The sequence below is a fragment of the Bos grunniens genome, chromosome 23, assembly GCF_055505025.1.
Source record: "Bos grunniens cultivar Pamir isolate PY7600 chromosome 23, Bosgru_T2T1.0, whole genome shotgun sequence".
NCBI lineage: Eukaryota > Metazoa > Chordata > Mammalia > Artiodactyla > Bovidae > Bos > Bos grunniens.
Window position 1 is genome coordinate 11,840,086 of NC_141187.1, and position 18,743 is coordinate 11,858,828.

Here is an 18,743-nt window from a genome sequence, read left to right on the forward strand (position 1 = left end):
GCTGGAACACTGATTTGTCTAAGAGCTATAAGACGGTCCGCTTGAGACCTGAGAGCTACATCACGGTCTAAGACCTGAGAGCTGTGAACCACAGAGGGGGCTTTAATGTCCGTCACTCCAAATCTTTGTTGTGACGAGACAGAACCGAGGAGCATACACTCGCGTGACGTCTATGGTGCCGTGACTCGGGTTTAACCTGGCTGAAACAACCTCCACAGAAGACGCCAAGCACAGCAGAAGCCCAACTCAGCGAAAGCGCCCGCGGTAGAAGCAGACCGCGAAGAAAACCCAGCACAAGGGAAGTGACAAGAGGCCCATCGTGCTGTAAACCGGGGCAGCGAAAGCGAACTCAGCAGAAAGCTCACGCGGCTCAGCCTCAGATTCCAGAAGACCTCCGGTTAAGGTAGGAGGTCCTCGCTCCTATGGCTGGAGGGACATGCCTAACAAAATCTTAGTCCTTTACAGTCTCTCGTTTCTTGTTTCCTCGAACCCCCTGCGAACAGGCGGGCGGCAGTGGGCGCAACTGAGGGACTCTGGAGGGGCTACTCCTCAGCATGTCCCAAAGGTGCTATCTGCTGAGCCCCAGTAGCTGTTACACAAGCCGGTGGGGGTTCTTCTGTCCTTTCTCTTCTCTGCCAAGGATCAAACCAATGAAAACTGTGAGCACCGGTCAGATATTTAGCAAATTTTCCCGCAGGCTATGAAGGGGATTCCTTGGCACGTTTTTCCGACTGCTTTTTCCTCCTGTCCTTCAGCTCTCCTTCCCGGGACTTGAGCCCGACCAAAACCCAGGATGCCCGACTTCAGGACCTAATGAAGCTCAGGCTGTGATGTCTCATTGCAAAAATTCAGTGAGAGACAAAGCGATAGGTAAGAGGTAGACTTGTTAAGATTCAGAGAGAAGCGCTGCACTGTATAGGGTACAGGCCAAGGAATGCGGCCTGGCTAGGTTTTGCCAGCGAGGTGAATTCATATGCTAATGAGTGAGAGGATCACCCCAGCCACTGGGGAACCACCCACTCCTCTGTCTTTTGACAGTGCCTTAGAGCTTGGCACCCCACTCCAATACTCTTGCTTGGAAAATCCCATGGACGGAGGAGCCTGTTAGGCTGCAATCCATGGGGTCGCTAAGAGTCGGACACAACTGAGCGACTTCACTTTCACTTTTCACTTTCATGCATTGGAGAAGGAAATGGCAACCCACTCCAGTGTTCTTGCCTGGAGAATCCCAGGGACAGGGGAGCCTGGTGGGCTGCCGTCTACGGGGTCGCACAGAGTCAGACACGACTGAAGTGACTTAGCATAGCATAGCATAGAGCTGATCTGCCACCTCTGGGTGTGTCTTTTGGTTTACAGATTGGGGATTAAGGTTTACTTGATTTTGACTTGTCCTCTTGGACCCAATTCATTTTAATCGGTTTATGTTACACCCTTGTGCTATGTCATTCTTTCAAAGGTTGTGCTCTGCCCCCTTCCCTCCTGTCTCATGCTCTTTTCCTCAGCCCCAACAGCGCCCACAATGTCACCTCTACAATCTTATGGAGGGACAACCAGAATTCCAGTTGAGCTATTCCAAATCCTGAAAGATGATGCTGTGAAAGTGCTGCACTCAATATACCAGCAAATTTGGAAAACTCAGCAGTGGCCACAGGACTGGAAAAGGTCTGTTTTCATTCCAATCCCAAAGAAAGGCAATGCCAAAGAATGCTCAAACTACCACACAATTGCACTCATCTCACACACTAGTAAAGTAATGCTCAAAATTCTCCAAGCCAGGCTTCAGCAATATGTGAACCGTGAACTTCCTGATGTTCAAGCTGGTTTTAGAAAAGGCAGAGGAACCAGAGATCAAATTGCCAACATCTGCTGGATCATGGAAAAAGCAAGAGAGTTCCAGAAAAGCATCTATTTCTGCTTTACTGACTATGCCAAAGCCTTTGTGTGGATCACAATAAACTGTGGAAAATTCTGAGAGAGATGGGAATACCAGACCACCTGATCTGCCTCTTGAGAAATTTGTATGTAGGTCAGGAAGCAACAGTTAGTACTGGACATGGAACAACAGACTGGTTCCAAATAGGAAAAGGAGTTCATCAAGGCTGTATATTGTCACCCTGTTTATTTAACTTATATGCAGAGTACATCATGAGAAACTCTGGACTGGAAGAAACACAAGCTGGAATCAAGATTGCCAGGAGAAATATCAATAACCTCAGATATGCAGATGACACCACCCTTATGGCAGAAAGTGAAGAGGAACTCAAAAGCCTCTTGATGAAAGTGAAAGTAGAGAGTGAAAAAGTTGGCTTAAAGCTCAACATTCAGAAAACGAAGATCATGGCATCTGGTCCCACCACTTCATGGGAAATAGATGGGGAAACGGTGGAAACAGTGTCAGACTTTATTTTTGGGGGCTCCAAAATCACTGCAGATGGTGATTGCAGCCATGAAATTAAAAGACGCTTACTCCTTGGAAGGAAAGTTATGACCAACCTAGATAGCATATTGAAAAGCAGAGACATTACTTTGCCAACAAAGGTCCGTCTAGTCAAGGCTATGGTTTTTCCTGTGGTCATGTATGGATGTGAGAGTTGGACTGTGAAGAAGGCTGAGCGCCGAAGAATTGATGCTTTCGAACTGTGGTGTTGGAGAAGACTCTTGAGAGTCCCTTGGACTGCAAGGAGATCCAACCAGTCCATTGTGAAGGAGATCAGCCCTGGGATTTCTTTGGAAGGAATGATGCTAAAGCTGAAACTCCAGTACTTTGGCCACCTGATGCAAAGAGTTGACTCATTGGAAAGGACCCTGATGCTGGGAGGGATTAGGGGCAAGAGAAAAAGGGGACGACAGAGGATGAGATGGCTGGATGGCATCACTGACTCGATGGATGTGAGTCTGAGTGAACTCCGGGAGTTGGTGATGGACAGGGTGGCCTGGCATGCTGCGATTCATGGGGTTGCAAAGAGTCGGACACGACTGAGCGACTGATCTGATCTGATCTGGGAGGGAAATACTATATAATATCCAATCCCTCTAGATATTCAGCCCTTCATCTTCCATGTTTCCTACAACATGTGCAACATTAACATCTCCCAGTGGACCCACTAGGGTGGGTGATGGGCTTCCAGGGATAATGTTTGCCACTTTGGGAGTTAACCCCACAGGCCGTTTGGGCCCAAACCCTTACCACCCTTCTAAAGTTACAAACATACCCTTGGATCAGATCAAATCTCTACTCCACTTTTATGGAACATCTGGTCTGTTGCCTCTTAACATTTTTCTTAAGCCAATTTGTTCTTAAGCCAATTACTAACTCCAGGACCCTTCCCCTTGTAGGCAACATTGCTCCACCCAACCTACTATTAAAATACCTTAATGTCCCTAAAAGGGCCAGATAACCCACTCCTTTGTCACTACTTCTGTTATTACCTTGGAGAAGGCAATGGCACCCCACTCCAGTACTCTTGCCTGGAAAATCCCATGGACGGAGGAGCCTGGTAGGCTATAGTCCATGGGGTCGCTAAGAGTCGGATACGACTGAGTGACCTCACTTTCACTTTTCACTTTCATGCATTGGAGAAGGAAATGGCAACCCACTCCAGTGTTCTTCTCCTAATCTGCTCTTATGGAGGACTAGGGGAAGAAATCAGTGACTTACAATCCCTCAGAGCAATAAGAGGACAAGGCTTATGACTGTTGCACTGTTTCCCAGTCTCTGGGCATAGGTTTGGATTGCTTTACATCATATCTATGCCCATCCACGGTGGACAAACCAGCAATGAGTTAAGATTACAACCCCTTAATCCTACCCAGCACTGGTCACGCTGGAGATCTTGGGGATGCTCAACTCCAGTCCGGGGTTCTAGGAGGTCAACCTGCCTTGACCTGCCTAGGGATCTGGTCCTCAAAAGGTTGTCACGCCTCAACCTGCTCAGGGATCCGCCAGTCCCAGGGGTCCCAGGAGGTCGTCATGCCTCGACCTGCCCAGGGACCCAATTCTCAGGAGGCTGTCACGCCTCAGCCTGCCTGGGGATCTGCATCCTGACCCGGGGATGCCTGGCTGTCAGGTTGCAACAGTACTGGGTAGGATAAGCTTCAGAAAGACTCACCCCTAAGGAAGTCCACCCATAGAAATCGAAGGAGGCCTATTAGTTTTTTTCTTTTTCTTTTCTCCTTGTCATGACTGTCTTTCAGATGGGAAATAACCAATCCACTTCCCGGCAGACGTCCTTGAAATGCATCCTTGATAACTGGAAGCTGTTCGATCCTCTAACTCTAAGGAGAAGTCACTTAAAATTCTTTTGTGCCACTGCGTGGCCACAGTATCCACTGGGGGACGAGGAACACTGACCTGAGGATGGGACTTTAAATTACAATACCATCCTGCAGCTAGAATTATTCTGCAAAAGACAAGGGAAATGGACAGAGATCCCCTATGTCCAAATTTTCTTCCAACTAAGAGATATGAAGGAACTCTGTCTTAGGTATGGGATTGTTGTATGCCCTAAAAGTGAGCCTACTAGGCAAATGGTGTTAGGCACAGGCAACCAAGAAAAGGAATCCCCCATGAAGGCTTACCTCCTACAGCTCCCAAGTTGCCTGGTGCTCCTTCCTTATATCCAAACGTGCCCCCATACCCGGGAGCACCTCCTCTACAAAAGCCCGCTCGAGTGTGTCCCTTAGTTGAAACTGGAGGAGAATTCGGACCAACCGGGTCCATAAGCCCTTCTCCTTCTTAGAACTAAGACAGATCAAACAAGACCTGGGAAGCTATACAGATGACCCAGGCAAATATATAGATACATTCCAACCTTGGCCTTTGACTTGATGTGGAAAGACATCATGGTCATATTTAGTCAAATTTTATCTGACCCTGAACATCCTAGGGTCTTAAAGGAAGCCCAGAGGTATGCAACAGGGCTTCACATGTCCAGTGATAAATACCCAGTAGGGAAAACTGCAGTCCCCTCCTCCGATCCTAATTGGAATTATAATGACCCTGAGCACATCTGGGAAAGGGATCATTTTCTAATCTGTGTGAAGGCAGGACTGAGAGCAGCCCAACAAAAAGTAATTAGCTATGTCCGGGTCTCAGCAATAACTCAGCAGCCCAGTGAGAACCCCATTGCCTTTCTGGAAAGGCTAAAAGAGGCCCTCTAAAAGTTTACCAATCTGGACTTAGACTCTTATGAGGGACAGGTGATTTTAAACGACAAATTCCTGTCCCAGTGTGCATCAGATATCAGAATTAAGTTACAACAGCTACAGCAGCAGGACCCTGCTTCCTCTTTAGATGAGATGGTCCAGACGGCCACCAATACCTTTTATAACAGAGAACAGGAGAAGGAGGCCAAGGCCCAGGAGAGGGAGATAAGGAAAGAGACAAGGCATGCCCAGATGCTGGCCGCCCTCCGGAGAAGCCCTATGGCAAACCCTGAGTCCTTGAAGGACGAGGCACTAGGCAAATGCCTGATCTGTAGACAGGCGGGGCATTGGGCCAAAGAGTGTCCAAACCGTGACAAGTCTCCTAGAACGGCTTGCCACAAATGCCATCAACTGGAACATTGGGCGGCACTCTGCCCTCGGGACCCAGGAGCCTCAAGGTCAAGTGCCAAGCCTGCCCTCACAATGGTTCAAGAGGACTGAAGCAGCCCACTCCAGCCAGCCCGCCTGTCACAGATAACCATCACGGGGCTGGAGCCAAGGGTGCAACTGGATGTGGCAGGTAGGTCTGAGAATTTCTTGGTTGACACAGGGGCTACCTACTGCATCTTGATCTCCTACTCCGGAGCCTTCTCCTCCCAAACCTGTACCATTTTGGGTGCTACAGGAAAAACAACTACTAAAAGATTCACCTGAGCACTTCTTTGTTGCTGGGATGGACAAATATTTCCCCACCAGTTTCTGGTGGTCCCTGAGTGTCCTACTCCCTTATTGGGAAGAGACATACTAAACTGGGGACCACGCTTGTGATGGGAAGCTTTTCAGCCCCTAGAGCCCTACAGCTCCTGGTTACTACTGAAGAACCCATTACACTTTCTCCAATAGAGAGGGACCGAAAACTATGGGAGGACAAAATTAACCCCCAGGGGACCAGGGGATTCCTGGACGAGCCCACCAAGCTGAACCTGTCATCACTGTCCTCCAAGATCCCACTCAGTTTCCTAACCAGAAACAATATCCTCTCAAAAGAGGCTCAGGAGAGACTACAGCCTTTAATAAATAAATTCCTTGCTTGTGGGCTATTGGTCCCCACCAGTTCGCCATGTAACACCCCAGTCCTCTCAGTAAAGAAAAAAGACGGAACCTGGAGAATGGTTCAAGATCTCTGGATCATAAATGAAGCTGTAGTCCCCCTCCATCCCACAGTACCCAATCCCTATGTAATCTTGGGAGAGATCCCACCCAGGGCCAAGTGGTTTACAGTCTTGGATCTCAAAGATGCATTTTTTTTGCATACCACTGGCTAAAGAATCCCAATATCTTTTTGCCTTTGAGTGGGAGGCCCCAGGAGAAAAACACCAACAGATGACTTGGACAGTATTACCTCAGGGGTTCAGAGATAGCCCCCACCTGTTTGGACAGGCCCTTAGCCGGGATCTCCTAGTTCTGGACCCTGGGACCTAATGAGAAAATATTGCAATATGTAGATGATGTACTAATCTGCTCTCCAGATGAGAAAAATGTCCAACAACATGCAATTCAGGTTCTAAACTTCTTGGCAGAAAGGGGATATAAAGTCTCCTGTGCTAAGACACAGATGGTCGAGACAAAGGTCACTTACTTGGGAGTTCAGATTACACACGGGTCCAGGAGGCTATCCTCTGATCAGGTACCAGGAATCCTCCAGTTGCCCTCCCCCATGACTCGAAAACAATTGCGAGCTTTCCTGGGGCTAACTGGGTATTGTTAGAATCTGGATACCTAACTATGGTCTAATTGCCCAGCCCTTATATGAAAGCTTAAAGGGATGGGGGTGATTCAATCCCGCTGATGTGGGGAACTCCTCAAAAGAAGGCAGAGGCTACACTAAAACTGGCCTTAACTCAGGCACCTGCCTTGAGGTTGCCAGATCCAGGAAAAGCATTCCAACTTTATGTCCATGAAAGAGAGGGAATAGCCTTGGGAGTGTTAACTCAAAGGCTGGGATCTGAGCCCCAACCTGTAGCTTACTTATCCAAGAGGCTCGATCCAACCACCTGAGGCTGGCCCCCCTGCCTTTGAAATCTTGCAGCTATTGCAATCATGATAGAAGATGCTTTAAAACTCTCCTTTGGGGGCAAACTGTTTTTACCAGCCACCAAGTAAAACAACTCCTAAATGGGAGAGGCCACTTATGGATGTCTGATCAAAGAATCCTCAGATATCAAGTAATGCTGATGGAAAGTCCAGGCCTCACTATATCCCCTTGTGAGGTTCTTAACCCAGCCACCCTCCTACCCACCCCCGAGGGCTCTCTCCCCTTTCACTCTTGTCTAGAAACCTTGGACCACTGGACAAAACCCCGAGAGGGATTGTCAGAAGATCCTCTGACCATTCCTGGGGAAATCTGGCACACTGATGGAAGCAGCTTTGTCTTGGATGGAAAAAGAAGAGCCGGGTATGCAGTAGTCTCCTCCAATTTTGAGATCATAGAGGCTGAGCCTCTGCCACCAGGTCAACAAGCTACAACACGCACTGCCAGTTCAACAAAGATATAAAACTACAGTCAACCACAGAAAATATCACTCACCCTTAGATGGACACCGCTATAAGGACTCTGAGGCTTGAGACTAGCAAGAGGGGGAGGCCCAACACCCCTCGCCGTCCCAGTTCAGCAGGAAGTAGAAAGACCTTGACGCCCCTATTCCCAAAGAATTGGGCCTCCCATCTCTTGAGGGGGGAATGTTAGGTAGTTAGAATAGGGAAAAGGAGACCAGAATGGCGGTGGCTAAAAGATAAGAAAGAGAAAAGCCCGCGAAAATAGAACAAAGGAAGGTAAGGTCTGAGGACCAGAGTGAGGACCTCAGGTAAAACAAACAACACTCCTGGCTGGCCCAATTTACACAGGACAGGCCCAGGGAGAGAAAAACAGATAAAAAGAGGAGCCGAAGCTCGCTCACTCTCTCTCTTTCCCCCAGGCGCTGGGGCGCTCTTCTCTTCGCGTCTTTGGGTCGACATGCCCTCACGCCTCGACGATGGATTTTCCTGCTATTATCTAAATAAAATAGAGCTGTAACACTGAGCTGTAACACTGATTTGTCTAAGAGCTATAAGAGGGTCCGCTTGAGACTTGAGAGCTATATCACGGTCTAAGACCCAAGAGCTGTGACACCCCGAGGGGAGCTTTAATGTCCGTCACTCCAAATCTTTGTTGTGATGAGACAGAACCGAGGAGCATACACTCGTGTGACAGGTGGATAGTCAACTACATCTGGCAAACTTGAGATTCAAACCCGGGCTGTACTTTGTAAGTAAGGGACTCTTAAAATGTGGTCCTTACACCAGAGCATCTGCCAGGAACTTAGAAGAAATGCACATTCTTGGGTCCTGCCCCAGAACTACTGAATCAGAAAACTGGTGTGAGGCTTGGCAGTCTGTGGTTTAACATGCCCTCCAGGTAATTCTGATGCATTCTCAAATTTGAGAATTGCTGTCCTAATACATTCTTTTAGCTCGGTGGATTTTAATCCTGACTGCACAGTGGAATCACTTGAGAGCTTTAATGCTTAATGCTGGGCCAGACCAGAATCTCTGACCAGCCCTGAGGTGGGGCTCAGGCATCAGTATTTTTAGAAACTTCCCATGTGTATTTCACTGCCTTTGACATGCACCAGGAAAGGAAGCCCTGGAAGGCTCCACAGTTTACCAGAAGGTTCTAAAATAAAACAGGGCAGCCTATTCTAGAGAATCCAAGAGGCATGAAGGAAGACTTGGAGTCCAGGAATGGCAGCCCCTGGGGACTCAACCCCTCTTTCTTGAGATGTATCCATGCAGACCCAAGAAGCCTGCAGCCCTGGTGGGGCCCGGAGCCCCCTGACTGTTGGTCTTGGCATTATCCCAGGCAGCCAGTTCTGTGTGGAGCTGCAGCTGTTTTGTTTGTGTGGTTTAACTGTTGGCCCAGTTTTTCCAGAGCCGATTAGATATCCCTGTGAGCAGTATATCCCTCTCTCGTCCATAAGATTCCCGAAAAGGGGTTGAAGCAGCTGTTTCCCATTAGAATTCAGGCAAAGCAGGGCTGTGAGATGCTGGCTCCTGCTGTATTACTCTGGGCCTCAGGTTTGAGGATCTGATAAGTATGTCAGGAGCCAGAAACCACACCAGTCATTTCAACAGAGAATCTAATATAAAATATGTACGTACAGAATTGAAAAGGGCAAAGAGAGAATGTCAAAGTATCAGTGAGTCACAACCACAGGAAGCAGTTGGGGCTTCCCTAGGGCTGGAGAAACAAAGGGAAAAGGTTGCAGTTGTTAAAACTTAGAAGCTGGGAGGATGGCTGGCCTTGCAACTGAAACCCAGACTTCTGGTGAGGGGGTGTCAGCTGGTGGTCCTGGTGTCCCTGGGGGCAAACCTGGAAGCTGGTTCTGTGAGGACTGGTGGAAAAAAGCAAACTGGAATCAGCTGTTACGCTTGGAATGCGCTGTTAATGTTGGAATGAGTTGGAATGTTAGTTCTAACTAACGGGGAAAAAGCACTGCTAGGTAGGGAAATACTGAGGCAGCTAGGTTTCTGATTGTCTACCTTCTCTCTACCCTTGAGGGCCCTCCAATTCTTACCTCAGGTCACTCTCTCCCATCTCTTCAGTTTTCTTTTTTTAGGACGTTGCTGGTTCAATCAATAAACCTATTATGCCCCAGGCCCTCGGGTTTGGGTGACATATAGTAACAGCACCCGCATTCACCGGAGCATTTACCTGTCTGACCCTGCTCTAAGCATCTCACGTGTATTAACTCACTTACCATTACCCTCATTTTACAGATGGTGAAACTGAGGTACAGAGACATTTAGTAACTTGCCTAAGGTTATTATTCAGCTAGTAAGTGGCAGAGCCCGAGTATGAACCCAATCAATGTGGCTCCGCTACCCATGCTCTTCACCAGATCACCTCAGTACCTCAAGTCCTAGAGAGAAGGACATATAAACAGTTGATTTCAGCACAAGGTAGGGAATGCTATGTGGTGACGGCCTTACAGGTGTGGTAACTCATTTCATCCCCTCATTCAGTAAATCTTCAGATGGAGGTGCAATGATGAGCAAGAACAGACGTTCTACCTACTCTTGGGAGACTTCAAGTGGAGACAGAGATTAACAACATTTTAACACTCAAAGAAGTTAGGTCCAATACACAGGATCCCTTGGCTATGAAAACTGTAATCACAGGTTTGTCATAAACGTGGAAAATGAGAAGAAAGCTGTTTCCTGGAGGAGGTGATGGTTGGGCTGGGGCAGATGAATGAGTTAATCAAATGAAGAAGAGATTTCCAGGTAGAGGGAACGGTGTGTGTAAAGCCTCTGAGTTGGTAGGACGTGCTGAGCGTGAGCACTGGAAGCCCTGCCCTAATCTCTGGCCAGCTGACCTTGGCCAGCCCTTCCAGGCATGTGGCCCACCTGTTTGGAGCACTGTGGCCAAGTCTTCCGTGACCAGGCTGGAGGTTGGCCACCCTCTGCTGGTGCAGATTCCAGCTTCCCTCAGCTCCAAGTGACAGGCTGGCCTTAGGGGCCTCCTAGGGGAGGTCTGACAAAGGCCCCAAAGTAGAAGCTGATGTAGTGACTGATAGGGACGGTGTTGTCAGATAGGCATCAGGGCAACCCCCCAGTGATTCTTTGGAGAAATAGTGAAGGGCAGGTGGTGCTAGTGGTAAAGAACCCACGTGCCAGTGCAGGAGAGGTAAGAGACGTGTTTGATCCCTGGATCTAGAAGATCCCCTGGAGGAGGACATGGACAGAGGAGGCTGGACAGTCTATAGGGTTGCAAAGATGGACACAACTGAAGCGACTTGGCACACATTCACTGTATAAATGAACTTTGTAAAAAGAAGCCTCGGAGCAGCTAGGGGCACAAAAGGGCAGTGGTCACCAGAGCCTCAACTGATGGTCTCAGAGCACTCAACTCATACCAATTAACTCCTACCCCTTGACTGGGTCAGAAGGCAATGATTAAACCTATTTTACAGGACAGGAAAAGGGAAAGGCAAGGGTGGGGAGGAAAGTTGCTCTTTGGGGTGACTGCTAGGCCTGATCCTTTCCGGAGGCAGCTGAGCCTCTGGAAAATGAGATTCTGAGGAGCTAGGTAGAGATTTTGTGAGGATTCAGAGAACCTCTGGGATGAGCAGCAAGCCCCTAGCTTCCTAACAGGTCAGGAAAGGGGGAGAGACAGAGGGCAGAAAGGGAACTGCCTCCTCCTAGGTTTCCCGGTGCCTCCTCTCCACCCTGCTTACAGAAAGCAGAGTGCCTTTGGCTGACTCTGGACAGGCTCCCTTGAAGCAATTAGAGCAACCACCATCAGTGCTTCAACGAGGGCACTCTCCTCCCTAGTCCTGGCACTGACACAGCAAGGCTGAAGGCCCAGCTGGGGGCCCCATGCTGGAATCTGCATGCCTGAGGTCCCCAACCCCCAACCCCTACCCCCAGAGCTTTAGGAAGCTCTGAAAAGTTGCCCAAAGCCTTCTAGGTTTTCATGGGCCCAACCTAATCAAGCATTGAAGCCTGTGACATCCTCATCATTGGAAACTTTTGATGAGGAGGAACATCACTGAATGGGCCCCTCTGATTCCCAACAGGAAAACAAGCCCCTCCCTTCCTGAACACCCGCACTCGTCTCCCCCCCACCCCCCCCTGCCTCCCCCCCCCACTGCTTCCCACTCCACCCTATGCCTGCCTGAGACCTTTCAGCAGAACCACCCAACCAGAGGCACTGAACAGACAGTTTGAATTCTCTGCCGCTCTGGGTGAGGATGAGGGTGTGTGCACAAATCCCTGCTGTGCCCTGTTGGGTAGGGGGCCCTGTGGGATGCCACCGCCCACCTGCCATGCTGCCTAGGCCCTGGGGCTCCTGGAGGACAGGGGAACCATCTGATGGGATGACATGGGCCAGGACCCAAGGTTGTGGGCAGAGACTCGGTGGCTGAAAGAGGGGCAGCCACCATGATTTATGGGGGAGAATCCCAGGGACGGTGGAGCCTGGTGGGCTGCTGTCTATGGGGTCGTAGAGTCGGACACGACTGAAGCGACTTAGCAGCAGCAGCAGAGACCCTTTGCTTTAACACCCCTTGATGCCATCTTTCCTACCAGCCTGCTGTACTATTTGGGTGGCAGAGGGGGTTCTTTCTCTCTCCTCTACTTTGTTCCCACCTGCCTTACACCAGGTCTGGGGTGTGCTGGAACCAGCTCAGACAAGCTTGCAAGAGCCAGTTCTGTGACCTGGTTGTTAAAAATCAAACGATAAGATTCACTGTTTCTCAACAGTTTGTTCATAGCCTCCTAAGGACCTTTTTAGACATTTTCCCCTTAATCTCCTACCACTATCCCTGTAAAATTTTAATATTGCAGATACATTGCATATCTGTTTATGCACTGGATGTATTTTTGTGCTTTATATATAAAAAGAGTAAGACTGTTTTTCACCCCCTGCCAAAAACCAACTTTCACCCCTGTTGACAATGCATGATATAAATTCATAATTATATTAAAAACAAAAGTAAAATTTACTCAAAATTCATCACTTCCTAGTTAGTTTACTACCATTTTTTTTTTATTGACTCTTTTGAAATAGTTGATATATCTGCTTTTCCCCTGGAGAGTTGGTTGTTCAATATTTACCAGCCCAACACCGGGCAAATATTTTATTTTTATTGGAATATAGTTGCTTCACAATGTTGTGTTTCTGTTGTACAGCAAAGTGAATCAGCTATATGGATACACATATCTCTCTTGATTTTTCCTTCCCATTTAGGTCACCAGAGAGCAGACTTCCCGTGTTATACAGTATGTTCCTAGTAGGTAATCTATTGTATATACAGTAGTGTGTATATGTCAATCCCAATATCCCAATTCATCCCACCCTCTTGCCCCCAACTTGGTATCTGTATGTTTGTCCTTTACATCTCTGTCTCTATTTCTGCTTTGCAAATAAGTTCATCTGTATCATTTTTCTAAATTCCACATATAAGCAATATTATACAATATTTTTTTTTCTGACTTAGTTCACTCTGTTTAAGTCTCTAGGTCCATTCAAGTCTCTGCAAATAGCACATTTTTGTTCTTTTTATGGCTCAGTAATATTCTACTTTATATTTCCTTTTTATGGCTCAGTTCAGTTCAGTTCAGTTGCTCAGTCGTGTCTGACTCTTTGCCACCCCGTGAATCGCAGCACGCTAGGCCTCCCTGTCCATCACCAACTCCCGGAGTTCACTCAAACTCACGTCCATCGAGTCAGTGATGCCATCCAGCCATCTCATCCTCTGTCGTCCACTTTTCCTCCTGCCCCCAATCCCTCCCAGCATCAGGGTCTTTTCCAATGAGTCAACTCTTCGCATCAGGTGGCCAAAGTATTGGAGTTTCAGCTTTAGCATCATTCCTTCCAAAGAAATCCCAGGGCTGATCTCCTTCACAATGGACTGGTTGGATCTCCTTGCAGTCCAGGGGACTCTCAAGAGTCTTCTCCAACACCACAGTTCAAACGCATCAATTCTTCAGCGCTCAGGTTTCTTCACAGTCCAGCTTTCACATCCATACAGGACCACTGGAAAAACCATAGCCTTGACTAGACGGACCTTTATTGGCAAAGTAATGTCTCTGCTTTTGAATATGCTATCTAGGTTGGTCATAACTTTCCTTCCAAGGAGTAAGCGTCTTTTAATTTCATGGCTGCAGTCACCATCTGCAGTGATTTTGGAGCCCCCCAAAATAAAGTCTGACACTGTTTCCACTGTTTCCCCATCTATTTCCCATGAAGTGATGGGACCAGATGCCATGATCTTCGTTTTCTGAATGTTAAGCTTTAAGCCAACTTTTTCACTCTCTTTTACTTTCATCAAGAGGCTCTTTAGTTCCTCTTTACTTTCTGCCATAAGGGTGGTGTCATCTGCATATCTGAGGTTATTGATATTTCTCCCGGCAATCTTGATTCCAGCTTGTGCTTCTTCCAGCCCAGCATTTCTCATGAAGTACTCTGCATATAAGTTAAATAAGCAGGGTGACAATACAGCCTTGACATACTCCTTTTACTGTTTGGAACCAGTCTGTTGTAATATTCTATTTTATGTACACACCAAATCTTTATCCATTCCTCTGCTGATGGACATTTAGGTTGCTTCCATGTCCTGGCTATTGTAAATAGTGCTGCAGTGAACACTGGGCGGGTGTATCTTTTGGAATTATGTTTTTTTTTAGGTATATGCCCAGGAGTGGAATTGCTGGATCATCTGTTTGTTGACCATCTGCATGTCTTCTTTGGAGAAATGTCTATTTAGGTTTTCCACACCTTTTTTTTTTTTTTTTTTTTGATTGGGTTGTTTGGGCAAATATTTTAGAAAAATAACACTTGAGAAGTGGTCAAAGAAAGAGGTTTGTCTAGCAAAATCCTCATTTAAAGATGCATGGAAGAACATGGAGAATTCCAGTGGAGGCAGGAAGAAGAGGAAAGAGGAGCCTGGAGAGGGAAAAGACCCTCTGATGCTGAGTCATTGTTGGCTGAAGGATGTCTCTCTAGTGAAAAGTCTCAAAAGGGGAAAAATTGTGTGTGTTGTTAGGGGCAGGTATGTGTGTATATATAATACACATCCTCATGCTCTAGGAGTGTGTGTGATTAGCAATTTGCTTGCTTTTTCCTTTGATGTAGTATATACCTTTACACTGGAGAAGGCAATGGCACCCCACTCCAGCACTCTTGCCTGGAAAATCCCATGGACGGAGGAGCCTGGTAGGCTGCAGTCCACGGGGTCGCTAGGAGTCGGACACGACTGAGCGACTTCCCTTTCACTTTTCACTTTCATGCATTGGAGAAGGAAATGGCAACCCACTCCAGTATTCTTGCCTGGAGGATCCCAGGGATGGTGGAGCCTGGTGGGCTGCCGTCGGTGGGGTCACACAGAGTCGGACATGACTGAAGCGACTTAGCATACCTTTACACACCACCACTGGGGGTCAGGGGCATAAAGCTGAGACCCCCTTACCACTGTTTCTTTTCCTCCGTGTTTCGTAGCTAAACACCCGAACCTCTATTCTGAAGGGCATACTGGGCCCTATGCGGAGAACAGAGAAAATGACAATGTTGTTTGGCCTTGAGTAGAGGGAGAAGACTTTCACGTGAAGATACACAAGGAGGAAAGCATTGCGTCACTCCCTCCTTTCCCAGTCTGTTTCCTCACCGATGAAATGGGAAGTGCAGACTGAGTTCTCAGGAGGACCTTCCAGTTCTCACTGTCCTTGTCTGGAACTCTCTCCTCTTCCTCCCATCTGGACAAAGCTATGAGGTCCTGCCGAGGCACTGACTCCTTCTCCTCTGCTCTCACTCGTCTCCCATCTGCCTGCAGGACAGCTTTTTAAAACTCCACCCAGTGCCATCTTCTCCCACTGAAGTCCAAAAGTCTAGGATATGTGAGAGGGTAGAGCATGAACACAAATGCTGTGCCATTGTCAGCTGGAGGACCGTAAGCCATTGCCAACCGCTCCCAGGACTAGCCTCCATGTCTTCAAAACAGGAATAAGGCCTCTAGTGCCCAGCCCGGGGTGAAGATGCATCAGCTAATGTGCTGTGCACGTTGGTCCTTGTTATGGACTGAACAGCCCCTGCTCCAAATTCATATGCTGAACCCCTATCCCTCAGTACCTTAGCGTCCAATCGAATTGGTATCTTCATAGGAAGAGACTGGGACACACAGACACCGGGGGTGTATCTGCAGAGGCAGGACCATGTGAAGAGATGGCAAGAAGACAGCCCTCTGCAAGCCAAGGAGAGAGGCCTCAGGAGAAATCAAGTCTTCTGGCATCCTGATCTTAGACTTCCTGCCCTCAGGAGTGTGATGAAGTAAATTTGTTCGAGCCACCCTGTCTGTGATAATTTGTTACAGCACCTCTGAGCAGATTAATATAGTCCTTAAGAGGCCCTGATTCTTTCTGCCTTTAATTTGTGTCAGCTCTGCTTTACACGTGGCAAGTCTTGTTTCCTCTGTTTATAAATGACTGAAGGGAGGGATCCCGTGGGTGTATCTCTTCCTGTCCCCAGAGGACACAGTTCAATGCCAGGCACAAAGTGTACAAAGTCTGATCTCTTGCCTCACTGTCCACTTCCCGCTTGTAGACAAGGGTGGGGGGACCCAGCTGCCATCCATGAGTGCTTCTCAAACTTCAAGTCATGGAATTAATTTAGTGAATCACATGAGCACTTTTCAAAAAAGGCTGACATGGAATAGCAAGAGGATTAGAAAATGCCAGACTGCATCACAGGCAGGAGGAGGAAGCATTATTTTATGAAACTTGCATTTGTTTTTACATATTTGTAAGTAGAAAATAATCACCAACTATTCAAAGTGTTGTGAATTATATTTGTGTCTGGTTACTGCATCGTGGTGTAAAAATGCATTTCTTAATATGAATCACAATCCCCTAAATCTGCAAAAACATGGCCCTCAACCAGTATTGTTCAGTTTCTCTCTGAGTGAGTTTATGACTGGAAAGCCAATCAGCTGTTCAGGGGAGGCCTGGGGTGGTGTAGCGGCAAGGACCTGAGTGGGAGGAGTCACTGTCTGGGCCAGCAGTCACGGAGTCCTGGCCTTGGGTACTTTCCTGTGTCCTAGAGTAAGTGACATGACTTCACTGGGCCCGTTTCCCCATCTGTAAGAGGACTTAAAAAACCCCTCACGGGGTTCTCTCAGGACTACCAGGAGCCAAGAAACCTGAAGGTACCCACTCAATGATGTAAGAGGCAGTTCTTTGATTTCATCACTTTGTTATTTCATCATTTCATTCAGGTCTGTCTGCTCTAAGTAGGTGCATTGTTTCCTTCCTCTTCCACTGCAGGAGAAAGGAATGTGCTTGCCCCCCACTCCTCAGGAATCCCTGGCTTGAGTGGGCCAGAGTTGAAAGTGTACCCAGAAAAGCATTTCAGAGGCTAAATCCCAAAGTATACTCCCTTGTGGATTTTATGAAGAGAAAATCAAGTTCTGGTGTATTCTCAAAGCAGCTTCCCGAGAGCAGCCAAGGTCCCAAGAAGTCAGGAGGAGGAGCCTCCCATCCTTTGTCTAGGAATTAGAGGCCAGCCGCCACTCTGCTCTGGCTAGGCTCCCAGGGACACTGCCTGCAGGCTCTGAGTCACTATTAGAAGCCGTCCGGGGCCCCTGGGAGAGCAGGGGTGGAACAGCTCTACCCGAGATGGTTTCCTGAACCTGGCGTTCCAGCATCCACCTCCCTTAGCCAGGCCACTTCTCTCAGTGACACACCTATCTTTTGACACACCTATCTTTCCTGGGCCAAGGACTGTCTGAAACCCATGCTGCAAACCTGCTTCCAAGCAGGGAGCTTAGACATGAGTGTATTATCTGGAATTCCCAGAGGGTTTGTAACGCAGCAACTGGAACAGGTGTAGGTAGCTGACCCACTACCCTGCTTCCTGCTCCTGCCCTGGGCTCCCCTCTCCAGCCTCAGAGCTCTGTGTGTCACCATCCTGACCACCATACCCTGGTTCAGAACAGAGCACTGGATAGAGTCAGGACCTAGCGCTGTTTCTGAGTGACCTCACTTGTAAAATAGGTGGGCTGGTGGGGGATGGGCTGGCATTTGATTTTCTGTAGGAGTCAGATCCTTAAAATGTTCTAAAGTTCTAGAAAATGAACTAGAGAAGCTAAAATCATACTGCTTTGCTCCCCACAAAGAATCAGGGATCTGTGTTCCTGGGGACACACGCAGAGCTCCCAAGCCATCAGACCAGTTTCTGGGATTTGCAATCTGGTTGATGGGGAAGGGGTGGGCATCTTTTGTGCAGCCTGCACCAGCAGGGTGCAGAATCTGGACTGTCCGGGGCGTACCAGGGTCTGGGACAAGGTAAGGAGAATGGTCATTGCCCCCCACAGGAGCTGCACTCTGCACCGGAGTGGGGAAATGGGGGGCTTTTCCTCGGCAGTCTTCTCTAGCCTCTCCCCCTTTGTCTTAACTCAAAGACTCTCTGCCTTATTTTGAAGATATCGTCCAGCACTTATCAGAGGGACCCCCAAACCCCATCCACTCAGATCTGTCTCCAGATCCTTCCTGACACTCTACTCTTCCTGCCCAACTGGTCTTTGAGTCAGGAAGCCAACAAATATTTAGCTTCTCTGGCCTAGAATTTGACTTGCTGAAATTCTCAAAGAGGCCCTCAAATGCTGTTCTCCGTGAAGCCTGCCTGACCAACACCCTTGCTCCAGCACCCTTCCCCTTTCCCCCACACCAGACACTGTTATTTAATCGTTTATTCCCTCAATGTATATTGAATACTGGCTGCCTACCATCTGCTCTGCTAGGTGCCAGGATAAGGAGAGCAAAACCACACCCAGCTCCTCCCCTTCAGAGGCTGAGGGCCTGGTGGGCTCTTCTTACACATCCCTTCCTCCGTGCTCCCTTCCCAGCCCCCACTAGCTCTGAGATCAGCTCCCAAGGACAGCACCTGTGTCTTATACATATTTGTCTCTCAACACACAGCAAGTGTCTGTCATCCAGTAGCCTTCAATATATTACAGATAATGTATGAGTGGCCAGAAAGGAAAACAGCTTTATCCCTGAAGCTGGTC

At 48.2% G+C, this 18,743-nt stretch overlaps 1 long non-coding RNA gene across 1 annotated transcript; it reads left to right on the forward strand.

Moving 5' to 3' along the window:
* Window positions 1–3,431: 3,431 nt before the first annotated feature.
* Window positions 3,432–8,237, forward strand: LOC147346691 (uncharacterized). The gene is made up of 3 exons (XR_015153118.1): window positions 3,432–5,725; window positions 7,480–7,600; window positions 8,121–8,237. It is a non-coding gene; the product is annotated as an uncharacterized LOC147346691 (long non-coding RNA).
* The last annotated feature ends 10,506 nt before the right edge of the window (window positions 8,238–18,743 follow it).